The sequence below is a fragment of the Callithrix jacchus genome, chromosome 12 (assembly GCF_049354715.1).
Source record: "Callithrix jacchus isolate 240 chromosome 12, calJac240_pri, whole genome shotgun sequence".
In the NCBI taxonomy this organism is placed as follows: Eukaryota; Metazoa; Chordata; class Mammalia; order Primates; family Cebidae; genus Callithrix; species Callithrix jacchus.
In genome coordinates, this window is record NC_133513.1 from 35,403,436 (window position 1) to 35,420,677 (window position 17,242).

Consider the following 17,242-nt stretch of genomic DNA (forward strand, 5'->3'; position numbering starts at 1 on the left):
TCTCCCCAGGCTATCCCTCCCCACCTGCCCCTCCCACTGGCCCTCCCCTTTTCCCCCCAATAGACCCCAGTGTTTAGTACTCCCCTTTCTGTGTCCATGTGTTCTCATTTTTCATCACCAGCCTCTGAGTGAGAATATGCGGTGTTTCATTTTCTGTTCTTGTGTCAGTTTGCTGAGGATGATGTTCTCCAGATTCATCCATGTCCCTACAAACGACACAAACGCATCATTTCTGATTGCTGCATAATATTCCATGGTGTATATGTGCCACATTTTTCCAATCCAGTCTATTATCAATGGGCATTTGGGTTGATTCCAGGTCTTTGCAATTGTAAACAGTGCTGCAATGAACATTCGTGTACATGTGTCCTTATAGTAGAACGATTTATAGTCTTTTGGATATATACCCAGTAATGGGATTGCTGGGTCAAATGGAATTTCTATTTCTAAGGCCTTGAGGAATCGCCACACTGTCTTCCACAATGGTTGGACTAATTTACACTCCCACCAACAGTGTAAAAGTGTTCCTTTTTCTCCACATCCTCTCCAGCATCTGTTGTCTCCAGATTTTTTAATGATCGCCATTCTAACTGGCGTGAGATGGTATCTCAGTGTGGTTTTGACTTGCATCTCTCTGATGACCAGTGACGATGAGCATTTTTTCATATGATTGTTGGCCTCATATATGTCTTCTTTCGTAAAGTGTCTGTTCATATCCTTTGCCCACTTTTGAATGGGCTTGTTTGTTTTTTTCCTGTAAATCTGTTTGAGTTCTTTGTAAATTCTGGATATCAGCCCTTTGTCAGATGGGTAAACTGCAAAAATTTTTTCCCATTCTGTTGGTTGCCGATTCACTCTAGTGACTGTTTCTTGTGCTGTGCAGAAGCTGTGGAGTTTCCTTAGGTCCCATTTGTCTATTTTGGCTTTTGTTGCCAATGCTTTTGGTGTTTTGTTCACGAAGTCCTTGCCTACTCCTATGTCCTGGATAGTTTTGCCTAGATTTCCTTCTAGGGTTTTTATCGTGCCAGGTCTTATGTTTAAGTCTTTAATCCATCTGGAGTTAATTTTAGTGTAAGGTGTCAGGAAGGGGTCCAGTTTCTGCTTTCTGCACATGGCTAGCCAGTTTTCCCAACACCATTTGTTAAACAGGGAATCCTTTCCCCATTGCTGGTTTTTGTCAGGTTTATCAAAGATTGTATAGTTGTAGATATGTTGTGTTGCCTCCGGTGTCCCTGTTTTGTTCCATTGGTCTATATCTCTGTTTTGGTACCAGTACCATGCTGTTTTGATTACTGTAGCCTTGTAGTATAGTTTGAAATCCGGTAGTGTGATGCCCCCCGCTGTGTTCTTTTTGCTTAGAATTGACTTGGCTATGCGGGCTCTCTTTTGGTTCCATATGAAGTTCATGGTGGTTTTTTCCAGTTCTCTGAAGAAAGTCAATGGTAGCTTGATGGGGATAGCGTTGATTCTGTAAATTACTTTGGGCAGTATAGCCATTTTCACAATATTAATCCTTCCTAACCATGAACATGGAATGTTTCTCCATCTGTTTGTGTCCTCTCTGATTTCGTTGAGCAGTGGTTTGTAGTTCTCCTTGAAGAGGTCCCTTACGTTCCTTGTGAGTTGTATTCCAAGGTATTTTATTCTTTTTGTAGCAATTGTGAATGGCAGTTCGTTCTTGACTTGGCTTTCTTTAAGTCTGTTATTGGTGTAGAGGAAGGCTTGTGATTTTTGCACATTGATTTTATATCCTGAGACTTTGCTGAAGCTGCTTATCAGTTTCAGGAGTTTTTGGGCTGAGGCGATGGGGTCTTCTAAGTATACTATCATGTCGTCTGCAAATAGAGACAATTTGGCTTCCACCTTTCCTATTTGAATACCCTTTATTTCTTTTTCTTGCCTGATTGCTCTGGCTAGAACTTCCAGTACTATATTGAATAGGAGTGGTGAAAGAGGGCATCCTTGTCTAGTGCCAGATTTCAAAGGGAATGCTTCCAGTTTTTGCCCATTCAGTATGATATTGGCTGTTGGTTTGTAATAAACAGCTTTTATTACTTTGAGATACGTTCCATCGATACCGAGTTTATTGAGGGTTTTTAGCATAAAGGGCTGTTGAATTTTGTCAAATGCCTTCTCTGCGTCAATTGAGATAATCACGTGGTTTTTGTTTTTGGTTCTGTTTATGTGGTGAATTACGTTGATAGACTTGCGTATGTTGAACCAGCCTTGCATCCCCGGGATGAATCCTACTTGATCATGATGAATAAATTTTTTGATTTTCTCTTGCAATCGGCTTGCCAATATTTTATTGAAGATTTTTGCATCTATGTTCATCATGGATATTGGCCTGAAGTTTTCTTTTCTTGTTGGGTCTCTGCCGGGTTTTGGTATCAGAATGATGTTGGTCTCGTAAAATGATTTGGGAAGGCTTCCCTCTTTTTGGATTGTTTGAAATAGTTTTAGAAGGAATGGTACCAGCTCCTCTTTGTGTGTCTGGTAGAATTCGGCTGTGAATCCGTCTGGACCTGGGCTTTCTTTGAGTGGTAGGCTTTTAATTGCTGCCTCGACTTCTGACCTTGTTATTGGTCTATTCATAGTTTCAGCTTCCTCCTGGTTTAGGCTTGGGAGGACACAGGAGTCCAGGAATTTATCCATTTCTTCCAGGTTTACTAGTTTATGTGCATAGAGTTGTTTATAATATTCTCTGATGATGGTTTGAATTTCTGTGGAGTCTGTGGTGATTTCCCCTTTATCATTTTTTATTGCATCTATTTGGTTGTTCTCTCTTTTCTTTTTAATCAATCTGGCTAGTGGTCTGTCTATTTTGTTGATCTTTTCAAAAAACCAGCTCTTGGATTTATTGATTTTTTGAAGGATTTTTCGTGTCTCAATCTCCTTCAGTTCAGCTCTGATTTTAGTTATTTCTTGTCTTCTGCTGGGTTTTGAGTTTTTTTGATCTTGCTCCTCTAGCTCTTTCAATTTTGATGATAGGGTGTCAATTTTGGATCTCTCCATTCTCTTCATATGGGCACTTATTGCTATATACTTTCCTCTAGAGACTGCTTTAAATGTGTCCCAGAGGTTCTGGCATGTTGTGTCTTCGTTCTCATTGGTTTTGAAGGACTTTTTTATTTCTGTCTTCATTTCATTGTTTACCCAGTCAACACTCAAGAGCCAGTTGTTCAGTTTCCATGAAGCTGTGCAGTTCTGGGTTGGTTTCTGAATTCTGAGTTCTAACTTGATTGCACTATGGTCTGAGAGGCTGTTTGTTATGATTTCAGTTGTTTTGCATTTGTTGAGCAGTGCTTTACTTCCAATTATGTGGTCAATTTTAGAGTAGGTGTGATGTGGTGCTGAGAAGAATGTGTTTTTTGTGGATTTGGGGTGGAGAGTTCTGTAAATGTCTATCAGGTTTGCTTGCTCCAGGTCTGAGTTCAAGCCCTGGATATCCTTGTTGATTTTCTGTCTGGTTGATCTGTCTAATATTGACAGTGGAGTGCTAAAGTCTCCCAGTATTATTGTGTGGGAGTCTAAGTCTCTTTGTAAGTCATTAAGAATTTGCCTTATGTATCTGGGTGCTCCTGCTTTGGGTCCATATATGTTCAGGATCGTTAGCTCTTCTTGTTGTATCAATCCTTTTACCATTATGTAATGGCCTTCTTTGTCTCTTTTGATCTTTGTTGCTTTAAAGTCTATTTTGTCAGACATGAGAATTGCATCTCCTGCTTTTTTTTGCTCTCCATTTGCTTGGTAAATCTTCCTCCATCCCTTTATTTTGAGCCTTTGTGTATCCTTGCATGTGAGATGGGTTTCCTGGATACAGCACACTGATAGGTTTTGGATTTTTATCCAATTTGCCAGTCTGTGTCTTTTGATTGGTGCATTTAGTCCATTTATATTTAGGGTTAATATTGTTATGTGTGAATTTGATACTGCCATTTTGAGGCTAAGTGGCTGTTTTGCCTGTTAGTTGTTGTAGATTCTTCATTATGTTTATGCTCTTTAGCATTTAGTGTGATTTTGGAATGGCTGGTACTGGTTGTTCCTTTCTATGTGTAGTGCCTCTTTCAGGAGCTCTTGTAAAGCAGGCCTGGTGGTGACAAAATCTCTGAGTACTTGCTTGTTCGGAAAGGATTTTATTCTTCCTTCACTTCTGAAGCTCAGTTTGGCTGGATATGAAATTCTGGGTTGAAAGTTCTTTTCTTTAAGAATGTTGAATATTGGCCCCCATTCTCTTCTGGCTTGTAGTGTTTCTGCCGAGAGATCTGCTGTGAGTCTGATGGGCTTCCCTTTGTGGGTGACCCGACCTTTCTCTCTGGCTGCCTTTAGTATTTTCTCCTTTATTTCAACCTTGTTGAATCTGACGATCATGTGCCTTGGGGTTGCTCTTCTTGCAGAATATCTTTGTGGTGTTCTCTGTATTTCCTGTATTTGAGTGTTGGCCTGTCTTGCTAGGTGGGGGAAATTTTCCTGGATGATGTCCTGAAGAGTATTTTCCAGCTTGGATTCATTCTCTTCGTCCTCTTCTGGTACACCTATCAAACGTAGGTTAGGTCTTTTCACATAGTCCCACATTTCTTGGAGACTTTGTTCATTCGTTTTTGCACTTTTTTCTCTAATCTTGGTTTCTCGTTTTATTTCATTGAGTTCGTCTTCGACTTCAGATATTCTTTCTTCTGCTTGGTCAGTTCGGCTATTGAAACTTGTGCATGTTTCGCGAAGTTCTCGTATTGTGTTTTTCAGCTCCTTTAATTCATTCATATTCCTCTCTAAGTTATCCATTCTTGTTATCATTTCCTCATATCTTTTTTCAAGTTCCTTAGTTTCTTTGCATTGATTTAATACATGTTCTCTTAGCTCACAAAAGTTTCTCACTATCCACCTTCTGAAGTCTAATTCCGTCATTTCGTCACAGTCATTCTCCGTCCAGCTTTGTTCCCTTGTTGGTGAGGAGTTTTGGTCCTTTCTAGGAGGCGAGGTGTTCTGGTTTCGGGTGTTTTCCTCCTTTTTTCGCTGGTTTCTTCCCATCTTTGTGGATTTATCCGCTTGTTGTCTGCATAGTTGCTGACCTTTCGATTGGGTCTCTGAGTGGACACCCAGATTGTTGATGATGAAGTATTTCTGTTACTTGGTTTTCCTTCTACCAGTCTAGCCCCTTCGCTGTAAGACTGCTGAGGTCCACTCCAGGCCCTGCTTGTCTGGGGTGCACCTCTAGCAGCTGTGGCACAGTGAGGGATGCTACCAGTTTGTTTTTCTGCTATCTTTGTCCCAGAATGATGCCTGCCAAATGTCAGTCTTTTGGATATAGAGGGGTCAGGGAGCTGGTTGAGGAGACAGTCTGTACTTTATAGGAGCTCAACTGCTGAGCTGTGATCTCTGTTGTTCATTCGGGGCTGTTAGGCTGCTATGTTTGATTCTGCTGCAACAGAGCTCATTAAAAAAAACCCTTTTTTTCTCATATGCTCTGTGTTGGGGGGTTCGGGCTTTATTTTTGGATGTTCGTTGAGGTGTCCTGCCCCACTCGGAGGCAGACTAGCCACTGTTTGCTTGCCGAGGGTCCGCCCTGCTGTTGTGAGGCTTGCCCTGTTAGGGCAGGCTCTGCTGTTCTGCTGTGGTCTCCCCGACGCCCTGAGGCGGAGTCTCTCTGTTGTAGCGGGTTGCCTCGGCAACGGCAGGCTGCCTCAGCAGTGGGCATGTATCTCAGTTGGGGCGGGTTGCCTCGGTAATGGTGGACGCCCCTCCCCCACAGAGCGTCTCAGGCCGACTGCACGGGGATCGCTTGAAATCGCGGTCTTGTTCGTCCCACTGGGCTAGCCCAAACGCTCTGTCCCTGCAATCCCCTGGGCGGGCCCACTGTCCAAGTCTCGCTCAGTCTCAAGTCCAGCCCTCTCAAGTCTCAGGTTGCCAGCTCAACAGGGCACCCGGACAAGCGCACCCTGTGGGGAGCGATGGGCAGGGCCTGCCGCCACCACCCCGGCTGCTGGCTTCGCCAGGCAGAGGCACTGCCAAGCGTCCAGCGTCTCCCCTATACTTGGGAATCTCCCCGTTCCGTGGGCAACAAAGATCAGTCTGGAAATGCAGCTCCGACTCACCTCTCCACGGACTCAAAGAGAGCTCCAATCCTGGGTTGTTCTCACAGCGCCATCTTGAGTCCTCCCTCCATATTATTCTTAAAAATTAAAGTTTGGTCACTCAGAAGGACTGAACAAAAATTATTCCCCTCCCATCAAACGCAATCAGAAAAGTTCTATCAGGCCCTCTTCTCCCCACAAAAACAGGGAAGTAGCTGGGGCGGAAGATGTTAAGTGTCACATTCCAGTTCGTAAAACTTCGCTGCTATTTGCTCAAAGGTGTAGGTCTATGTATTTCCTTTTCCAATACGTCCCCGTTTATTTCCACACATACAAACGTGCACATGTGTGCACACGCGCGCGCACACACACAATCTCAAGTAAGACACTTTTTTGTATTTGCTGATAAATTAGGATTATGAGCTCGGTGTGTACAGGGTTTCGTAGGTGCTTTGTAAACATCAGAGTCACTTGTGTCCTTTCCTCCATAGCCTAAAATCAAATTATGCAACCTAAGACCACTACTTTCCTAGACGCTGTTCACAGGCTGCATGTTGAGGAAGGGTGGAGAAAAAGTCCTCATAACTGATGTTTAGGTCGGAAGGCAAACAGACGATCTCAGTCAATCTGGTGTGCCAGGGAAGAAAGCCTAATGTGCTGTCCACAGGACCAAACTTCAATACTAAATCAGGATCAGGACAACCGTTTGAACTAAGTACATCCAACTCTGTGGGTTTCTTTTGCTTCCCGGCTACTAACTGGCAAAAGTCCTGAGCAGTTCTCACAGTATCTGCTTTTCCATCTTTCGGGGACAGCACCTTCACTGCCAAATGGCAATTTAAAACTTGATCATCTTTGTCATTACTATTTGCAAGCTCTGGTGAATCTTTTTAACAATCTAGGCCCAGAAGTTCTTGCTGTTGTTTTAAAATTTCATCCATCAATCTGGAATTATTTCTTTTGAAAATACCTGTAATCCCAGCACTTTGGGAGGTCAAGGCAGGAGGGACACTTGAGGCCAGGAGTTACAGGCTAGCCTGGGCAACATAGCAAGACCTTGTCTCTTGGTGGTCGTAGACGCCAATGTAGGAGATGCCCACGGCCATACGCCACACCACGAGGCTTACGATATCCGAGAAGCTGGGCTCCTGCTCCGCCTCGGTGAACACCAGGCCCATGTGCACAGGCAGCTTCTCCAGGAAACGGCCGTCCGCGCGCCAGCGCAGCCGGTGGTGGGCGGCGGCCAGGCACGAGTCCCCGCGCGGGTGCCTGTGGTAACAGCGGTTCCCGTCAGTCGCCGGGGGCTTGCGGAGCGTGAAGCCAAGCGGCGCTAGGACCACGGCAGAAGCGGCGCGGCAGCAGCGCCGCCAGATCCAGTTCCAGGTGTGGCAGCAGCGCCGCCAGATCCAGTTCCAGGTGTGGCAGCAGCGCCGCCAGATCCAGTTCCAGGTGCGGAACCGAACGCGGAGCCAGGAGGTGAGCGCGCGGTGCAGACAGAGCAGCGCGTGCAGCATCCGCCACATCAACTCGTACAGCCGCGACATACTCTTGTTGCGCTCGGGCACCTTCTCTCCTTCCCGCTCACTGCCGCGCGTGAAGGCATTTTATCCACCACTGCTGCAGGAGCGGGCCGTCGCCCCGCAGCCCCCGCCCCCGGCGCCCAAACCCCTTTCCACTGCCAATGCTTCACCCTGCCCCCGCCGCCATCTTCCTCCTCCTGTCTGAACACTTATTTAGGGCTTTTCTACTTACTTATTTTTAATGTTTATGGCGTCGCGATCTCACTCTATTACCCTGGCTGCAGTCCAATTGTGCAGTCATAACTCACTGCAGCCTCCATGTCCTAAGCTCAAGTGATTCTACCACCTCAGCCTTCTGAGTAGCTGGGACTACAGGTGCATGCCACCATGCCCAGCTAAATCTTTTATGTCTAATTTTGCAGACATACGGTCTTGCTATGTTGTCCAGGTTGGTGTGAAACTCCTGGGCTCAAGTAATCCTCCCACTTCGGCTTCCCAAAGTTCTGGATTAGCGGCATGAACCACAGTGCCCTATTTATTCTTATACTTCCGAAAGTTTTCAGAAGTATAACAACGGCCCAACAGTGTGCAAACATAGAAGGAAAGGCTAGAGAGCATTCAAAGAGAGATCAAAGGAAGACTCTTTGATTTTGGGGACCAACAGCGGACGTTGAAGGAAGAAGCTAGAAATGGAAGGGGTCCTAGTAGGACAAGGACATTTCCTAAGGCCAACACAGCATCCATGGTCTCTAGCCCTTCCCAGCCTTCCCGCTCCCACTCTCCTATCCTGGCCAGAGCTCCAGGATTCACTGTTCCCACTGTAGAGCCTACCGGAGCTGTCCCCACCTTTGTTTCCTGCCCATCTTCCTTCACTAGTGCTCAGCTTCACAGCCCTTCCCTCCTGCAGCCTCCCACCTCCAGGCCTCCATTCCCTCCCTTCTCCATGCTCTGAAGTTCTGTATACAGAAATCGCCTCTAAGATCCCACTGGCCAGGTCATACTGTTGAGATCCAACTACTCATTCTTCTGTTCCCCGTGATGGGTGCGTCTCCTGGGTAGTCATTGGGCTTATTTATCTCTGGGCCCCCAGGGAAGGCATTAGAGCCCAGCTGCTAAATACAGAAGTCCTGCAGCTTGTACCGAGCATCTGAGCACCAGAAACTTCTAGGATTTCACGGTGGAAGACCCTAAGATATGGCATCTCCTCTCCATGCCCCACTGTCAGGGATGAGGGGTGCAGAGACATCAGGGCCTCCCAGCTGGAGGGATTGTTCAGGGCCAACTCTGAGCCGCCTTCCACCCTTGCCTAGCCTCTGGCCAGGCAGGAATGAACAACAGAGTCACCTCCTGCTGACAAGCCTGGCGCTGACAGCTGGGATCTAGGAGAACAAGTCTAATCAAGGTGCAGGGCCGGGCAGGACTGCTTTCAGGTGGATGATCTCACCTCTCAGAAACTGGCAAGCTGCTGGAGGCCTTGTGGAGCCTTTGATGACCCAGTGCTGAGGATGCAAATTGCAGGCCCCTAGGCCTCCTGGGTCTGGCCGACACTCTGCTCCAGGGACAAACGACTGAGCCCAGAGAGGGTCCCAGACGGGGCTGGGTAGGAGTGAAACTGAATGGGCATATAGGCAGAGCATCCACCCTGGAGAACAGACCCAGGCCTGACTGGAACCCAGAGTCTGGGTGAGCATGTGGAGGGGCAGGGACAGCCCAGCCCCCTCTTGCCCTATTCCCGGGAAGCACAGCTTGTGTGTTCTAGTCCGTCAGCTTTGGCAAAGCTGACTGGTGACATCAGGCAGGCACCCCTTCTGGTGCAGATCCCAGGTCCCCGACACACTGGGCCCAGCCGGGTGCCAGAGCTAAAGGAACTTTGCTCCCAGCTCAGCTTGTGTCTGGGCTTTGTCACCTAATGGCCACCAGCACCCTGGTAGAAGGCACTGGCCAGGGGGAGCAGTTGGTTCCATCGCAGCTAGAATCTGCCAGGACAGCTTGGCCTGCAGCTTTCTGCAGTCCATACTTTTCTGTGAGCTCACGGGGCAGGTCCTAGGAGCCAAAACTGACCCAGAGGGAATGGAAACCCGATGGCCAAAGAAACCACTGCCCTCTGTCCTCTTGGCATGCAACCTTGGTTCCACCCATGAAGACCAGAAGGTGGCGGTCTCTGGTTTTCCAAGGACTCCTGGGGTAGGAGTCCAAGACAGAGCACACACTGGCCTCTCACTGTGCCCAGCAGTGGCCTCTGTCATTGCCTCTGTAGATAGCAGGACGGGCCTTCCCTCCATTCCCCAAAAGGAAGGCAAAGCTGCATCACCCATGTGGGGCCCAAGCCTCGAGGGAGGTTCCACATGCCTTTGAAATGACTACTCTGCTCTGGCTGGCGGCCCAGGGTCCTGCCACCTGACCCCAAGAGCCTCTCCCAGCTCAGGCCCTGCCTCCTAATCACTCACGGAGCTTGGCCTCCCAATGACTGTGACCAAGATGGGCTGTGTACTGCCTTTCAGAGTTCCTCCTGCTCTGGTGGACCTGGCTCACTGGTGCCCTGGATGCCTCCCACATCCCCAGCATCCAGAGCTTCTCTCTCCTCCAGGCCCCCTGGGAACTCTGCCTAGCCCATGCCTTGGGCTGTTTCTGGATGCATCCACTGCTCAGCGTCTCAAGGACAGAGGCTGGGTGTGAGCTCACGTCAATTGTGAGTGCTTACCATGAGCCTGGTACAAGGAGGCACCCACTGGTGGTTTGCAAAGTGAAGTATCTGGTCAATGACAGGGCAGTGTGACCACATCTTCAGAGTGGAAAGATAATAGGCTTCGAGAACAGCCAGCTGCGGGCAGTTGCAGCCTTTGGACAAGTATGTTAGCTTCTCTGAGTCTCAGTTTCCTCATCTGCGGAAAGAGAATTTTAGCACCCATTCCCCTACAAAATAGCACAGCCACACAAGACTAAAGAGAGGGCTTCTTTTGTCTGGCGTGGTGACTCACACCTGTAATCCCAACACTTTGGGAGGCCGAGGCAGGTGGATAACCTGAGGTCAGGAGTTCGAGACTAGCCTGCCAACACGGTAAAACCCCATCTCTACTAAAAATACAAAATTAGCTGGGTGTCGTGGCACATGTCTGTAACCCCAGCTACTAGGGAGGCTGAGGCAGGAGTATGACTTGAACCCAGGAGACTGAGGTTGTAATGAGTCAAGATCGTACCACTGTACTCGATCTGGGCAGCAACATCAAAACTCCGTCTCACTGTCGCCCAGGGTTGAGCGCAGTGGTGCAATCTCAGCTCACTGCAACCTCTGCCTCCTGCAGTTTCAAGTTATCCTCCTGCCTCAGCCTCCTGAGCAGCGAGACTACAGGTATCTGCCACCCCGGCTTGCTAACTTTTGTATTTTTTAGTAGAGATGGGGTTTTACTGTGTTGGCCAGGCTGGCCTTGAACTCCTGATCTCAAAGCGTTCACCCACCTAAGCCTCCCAAAGTGCTGGGATTACAGGCATGAGCCACTGCACCCAGCCCTAAGGCTGGAGAGAGGTTTTATAGAGACCAACCGGATGAAGCCCTGGGCGCCAGATCTGGCACAGGCACTAAAAAATATCAGTCCCGGCAGTCCAGCTCTAGGCTTCTATGTAACTGGCATTCTGTGCCCAGTCTCTCGGAAGCTGACCTGAGCCGGGGTTAGAGACTTCACAGTGTCCTGCAGGGAAATTGCTGTGCCAGGGTCTTCAGCCATGACTTTTGGGCTCATCCTGCCACTTCTTGCCTATGTGTGCAAAGGAGAGCTGCCTTTTCTGAATCTCAGGTTTCTCATCTGTAAAATGGGTGCTCAAGCCTGCCTGGGTCACCTTAACAGTGGAGGTCCAGGTGCTGTATAGACTGTCAAGGGCCATATGTCAGGTGGCCCAGGCCACCCAGGGACTGGGCAACCTCAAAGGCAGGTGGGCCTGGGGATGGCTCTTGTCCGGGAGGTTCTGTCTCCAGTGAGAGTCCTCAGTCCCCAGCCCAGGTGCTCTGGGCCCAGCCTGGTCTGAGATCCCATCCCAAAGTTTCCCAAGCTGGACAGGCTGTCTCTGGGTGCCCACTTCCCGTCGTTCCATTTTATTTGCCTGTGCTTAAGCCAGCTCAAGCTACCAGCATTATTATTATTAGACAGAGTCTCACTTTGTTTTCCAGGCTGGAGTGCAGTGGCGTGATCTTAGCTCACTGCAGCCTCTGCCTCTCAGGTTCAAGCAATTACCACGCGTCAGCCTCTTGGGTAGCTGGGATTACAGGCACAGAACCATACCCACCTATTTTGTATTAGTAGAGAAAGGATTTCACCATGTTGGCCAGGCTGGTTTCGAACTCCAGACCTCAATTGATCCACCTGCCTCAGCCTCCCAAAGTGCTGGGATGACAGGCGTGAGCCACTGCATCCGGCCAGGCCTCCAGCTTTCATGAGAGACTCACATCTGCCACTTGATGAAGCTCTGGGCAGAGCAAGAAGGAGAAAAACCAGTATTTACTGGAATGGGTGAGTGCATTCCAACAGGAGACTTTCGCTGAATGGAGGCAGCATGGAAAAGGGGCAGGTGGGACTCAGATGTACAGGAGCCCAAGGCTGCCCCTTGAGGCTGTCCCAGGAATCTGGAGCCTCATTGAGGCCCTGTCCTTGGCCCTTCCACCACCCCTGGCCATGAAAGCCAGAAATCTTATTGCCCTACTTGGGGAGTCAAACATCACAGACAAAGCCCTCCCACTGGAGGTGCTTGGAGGCCTGAAACCTGCATCCTTGAATAACCCAATGCCCTGATGGGCTGGGCTGTGGAGAGTCAGGGAGAGGTGATGGGAGTGTTGGGAGTGGAAATGGCTGGAGGGGTAATGTCATTCCATCCGCAGACCGGGAAACAAGGGATGACAGAGGGAATTTCACAGCCAGGCAGTGACAGGTGGGAGACAGAATGGGACACTCCCGGCTGGGTGCAGTGGCTCACACCTGTAATCCCAGCACTTTGGGAAGCTGAGGCAGGTGGATCATGAGGTCAGGAGTTCAAGACCAGCCTGGGCAAGATGGTAAAACCTTGTCTCTACTAAAATTACAAAAATTAGCCAAGCATGATGGCAGGCACCTGTAATCCCAGCTATTCAGGAGGCTGAAGCAGAGTATTGCTTGAACCCAGGAGGTGGAGGTTGCAGTGAGCAGAGATCATCACATCACTGCACTCTAGCCTCGGTGACAGAGTGAGACTTCATCTCACACACACACACACACACAAAGGAAAAAGTAAGTGGTACCCCCCCCCCGGCCACCTATTGTCCTGAGGGTGCTGCCCAGGTTCCTGAGTGAGTGGTTAAGTCAGGTCACCTAAAGAACTCTTGGAAGCCCTCGAGGAGAGGAAACTCACTTCCAACAAGTGTAGAGAAAGGTGTGAATTAGAGTTTAACAGGTGAGGTCCCTGATGACTGTGTCCTGCTCCATTCAGGGCTCAGGGGCACACAAGCCTCCTTTGTCCCTTCCCATGGACATGGGACCTGGATCAAGATCTCTTCCCCTTGCACATCCAGTCCTCCCCAACCCCCTGCCAACTTCCTGTCTTCCAGTGCCCCCAGGGATGCAGGACTGAGGCTGGATCAAGGATTGCTTTGTGGATGGGGACATGTGGATGGGCAGAGGCCACCAGCTTAGAGCAAAGACACCACCACTATGTGCAAACACTGAAGATGGGGACACAGAGGTACCAAGCGTTAGGTGGCTGGAGTCACCAGATCACAGCTTCCTCCCTGCAACCATGCAAGGTATCCACTCACTCAGCTGCTCTGTGAGTCTCACAGTCAATAAGCGGCAGAGCTAGAACAGGAGGCCAGGCAGGTACGTCTTACCCTCTCTGGCCTCAGTCTTCTCATCTGCCAAATGGTATAATAATAGGATCTACATCTCAGGGTTGCTGGGAGGGTTGTACACCTGAGTGCACAGTGCCTGGGGCTCAGTGACTGTTCGCTAAGTGTTTACTGCTATTTTTTTACTTATGGAAACTTGTCGAAGAGGTTAATACGCAGCCTGGGCTTGCATTCCGTCTTGCCCGCACCAAAGTGGTGCTTTGGACTCCTGTGCCCACGGTGATCCAGAGATGCCCAAGCCCCAGAGGCTTTGGGGAAGGCAGAGCCAGGTGAGACTGCTCAGCTGTCAGTAGATGGCGCTGTGGGGCCACAAGAGCCTCCCTCACTGCAAAAGCGTGTTGAAGCACTAGGCTGGGCACAGACTAGGTCTCCTTGCCTAGGGCCAGGCCCTGCACCAGGTATGGCCCCAGGAGAAGGGGTGCCACTTAGCCTGTTTCTCTGATGAGAGAATACGAAGGCTCAGAGAGGTTGAGCCACTAGCTTTGAGATCATAATAAGGGGCAGGGCTGGGGCAGGGCTGGGACTCCCCACCCCAGATGCCTGCCACACTATCTCCAGCCCCATCGCCATCCCTCCCATCCCACCCCTCACCCTGGCCCTCAAGAGGCCACAGTGACTCCTGGGCAATTGATGGGAGCCAGGTGCACCCATCTTCCCCCCATGGCTGGACATTCCAATGAAGCTGAAGGCACCAGCTTTGAAGTGAGAGCTAAACCGGGATTGGGGCAGCTCCAGGCTGGCTTCTACCTCCCAGCCCCATTGCCAGGCCCACACCCACCAACCATGTCAGGCCAGAGTCCCTGTCGGCACAAAGGGGTCGGGTCCAGAGGGGCCAAGATCTGTCCAGCACAACACAGTTCCGCTTATGGATGCTCTTTGCTAAGAAGTCTCGGGGATCCCCATGACCTGCTACCAGCCTGAAAGCCCATGTCGTGCAGGTGCAAGGCCAGAAGCTCCCACAGGGCTGGGCGGCTGTCTGTCTGCCTGTCTGTCCATTGGTCTGTCTGTGAGCAGCCACACTTCCCCATCCTCACCCTATCTGTTCGGGTTTCAGGATCAAGCCTTTTTATTAAAAGAGATTTGGACTCAAGTCCGGAAGATGACACTGGTATAGTGAAGTTACACCAGTTCTGGAATATCCACCTTCAGATTAATCTTTCACCACTTCTCCAGAATTCAGCTCTTCCCAGACTTTGCTATTTTATTTTATTTTGTTATTTTATGACAGTCTCATTCTTGTTGCCTAGGCTGGAGTGTAGTGGTGCAGTGTCGGCTCACTGCAACCTCCGCCACCTGGGTTGAAGCAATTCACCTTCCTCAACCTCCCAAGTAGCTGGGATTACAAGTGCATGTCACGATACCTGGCTAATTTTGTATTTTTAGTAGAGATGGGGTTTCACCATGTTGGCCAGGCTGGTCTCCAACTCCTGACCATGTAACTAGATAGCCATATGCAGAAGAAGGAAACTAGACTTCTACCTCTCACAGTATACAAAAATCAAATAAAGACAGGTTAAAGAATTAACTCTAACAGCCATAACTGTGAAACTATTAGAAAAACACTGCAAAAATAGTCGAGGTTATTGGTCTGAGCAAAGATTTTTTTTTGAGTAAGAACTCAAAAGCTGTAATCCCAGCACTTTGGGAGGCCGAGGCGGGCGGATCACGAGGTCAGGATATCGAAACCATCCTAGTCAACCTGGTGAAACCCCGTCTCTACTAAAAATACAAAAAAATTAGCCAGGCATGGTGGCGCGTGATTGTCATCCCAGCTACTCGGGAGGCTGAGGCAGGAGAATTGCCTGAACCCAGGAGGCGGAGGTTGCGGTGAGCCGGGATTGCGCCATTGCACTCCAGCCTGGGTAACGAGCGAAACTCTGTCTCAAAAAAAAAAAAAAAAAAAAAACAACAACAACAACAAAAAAAAAAACAACTCAAAAGCATAGGCAGCCAAATCAGTGACAGACAAATGAGATTATATCAAGTTAAAAAGCTTCACACAGAAAATAAAACAATACACAGAGTGAAGAAACAAACTATAGAATGGGATAAAATATTTGTAAACTGTCCATCTGATAAGGGATTAATAATCAGAATATATGAGGAATTCAACAATTTAATAGCAAATGAAACAAAGCAAAATAAAACAAAACCAACAACAACCCACATGATTAAATTTATTTAAAATGGACCAATGATGTGAAAAGACATTTCTCAAAAGAATATGTACAAATGACCAACAGGTATATAAAAATGCTCAACATTACTAGTCATCAGAGAAATGCAAATCAAAACTACAATGAGATATCATCTCATCCCAGTTTACATGGCTTTTATAAAAAAAAGACAGAATAACAGATGCTGGCGAAGAAGTGGAGAAAGGGGAACCCTTGTACATTCTTGATGGATGTAAATTAGTGTGGCCACTATGGAAAACAGTGTAAAAGGTTCCTCAAAAAATTAAAACTTAAACTACCATTTGATCCAGCAGGAAGTTTTCTTTCTTCAAATTGTTTCCCTCATATCCTTATTCTGTTTTCTTCTATTTCCAGCCATTGTATGGCAGGAAAGACTTCCTAGAGAGCGAAGACAAAGACGGTCTGTGTTGCAGAAGAAGCCCCAGGCTCAAGACTGGAGAACTGAATGTACAACCTGCAAGGGAACTGGAGACAAGGAGAATGGTTTCAGGTAAGTTGGATGCTAAAAGCTTGTCTGGAGGGGATGAAGGTTCCATGTTTAGGATTTGCTCATCACAGGAAAAATGGAAAACCAAATAGCAGGATAGGACCTTCCTTAAACTATGATTTAGTGGAAAGAGTCTTTCAGAAACAGATTTCATCCCTGATTAACCTCCCACACAAGGTTACACTCTGGACTTAGGTGTCGAAAAGAGTGAGAATCTGCATTTTTAACACCGGGAATTGTTTTTCCCTCGACAGGACAAGTTGATAACAGGTCTCCGTGTGCAGTCTGTCAAAGCCATTTGAGGGAAACACTTTGTAGCAAGATGATGATGTTTTCCGTGAAAACAATAAAGTGACTAAGATGCGTTAGCATGTTGTGCTTGGCTTTCGTTGGCTTTCGTGCGGGTCCTCAGCGGCATGCCTGGACATCCATCTCGGGATTGGGCTTCGCCCCAGAAAGCTTCTGAGACGCTCTCTCCACCCAATCCGTCCCCAGGGAAGGCCAGTTCCAGGTGCAGCGGCCGCAGCCGCTGGCTGCGCTTGCAGCTTTGTCTTTCTTTACACCTTCTCCGGACAGCAGCCCTGAGAAGCAGGGGTCCCTGGACTTGGAGACCCAGACAGGGCACCTTGGCGGGTGGCCCAAGTCAAAGCAGGGCAGTGAGCTCATGGAGCCGGACAACGTTCTGCTGACACCCTCCCGGAGGGTCTCAGGCATCTTTGTGGGGTTCACCGACCCCCGCCACACCTCACCAGACTGAATCTCCAGCCCCGCGGGACCCCATCCCTGCCCACGCGGTCCAATCCTGAATCCAGTGGGCAGAGCAGACCCGGGTGCCCACCTCACGGTCTCAAGCGCCCTCCCCATCCAGACGACCCGAACAGGAAAGTCGGCTCAGGGAGCCACTGAAGTCAGGACAGTCCAGCTCCTGCTCAGCTGTGGCAGGCAGCCTCCTTCCCTGGGGCCACCTCGGACACCGCCACCAGCATTTTCTGGTGTGGCTGCGGCCCGCCTGCCACAGAGCGCCCACGTTGCCGCTGGCCAGCCGGGCACGCCAATGCGCATGCGCATGCGCAAGCAGCGCGTCACAGTGACAGCCCCCG

The 17,242-nt window shown here is 49.0% G+C and overlaps 1 long non-coding RNA gene and 1 pseudogene across 4 annotated transcripts; one reads left to right on the top strand and one right to left on the bottom strand.

The window, feature by feature from the left end:
• Positions 1-2,070: 2,070 nt before the first annotated feature.
• LOC118151020 (dehydrodolichyl diphosphate synthase complex subunit NUS1 pseudogene) lies at positions 2,071-7,693 on the bottom strand (annotated as a pseudogene).
• On the top strand, positions 7,364-16,509 carry LOC144578487 (uncharacterized). 4 transcript variants are annotated; one of them, XR_013524346.1, is made up of 4 exons: positions 7,364-7,547; positions 13,161-13,355; positions 16,010-16,145; positions 16,397-16,509. It is a non-coding gene; the product is annotated as an uncharacterized LOC144578487 (long non-coding RNA). The 4 variants fall into 4 exon arrangements; XR_013524349.1 differs by having other exon boundaries at positions 7,364-7,520; XR_013524348.1 differs by lacking the exon at positions 13,161-13,355.
• Positions 16,510-17,242: the final 733 nt, after the last annotated feature.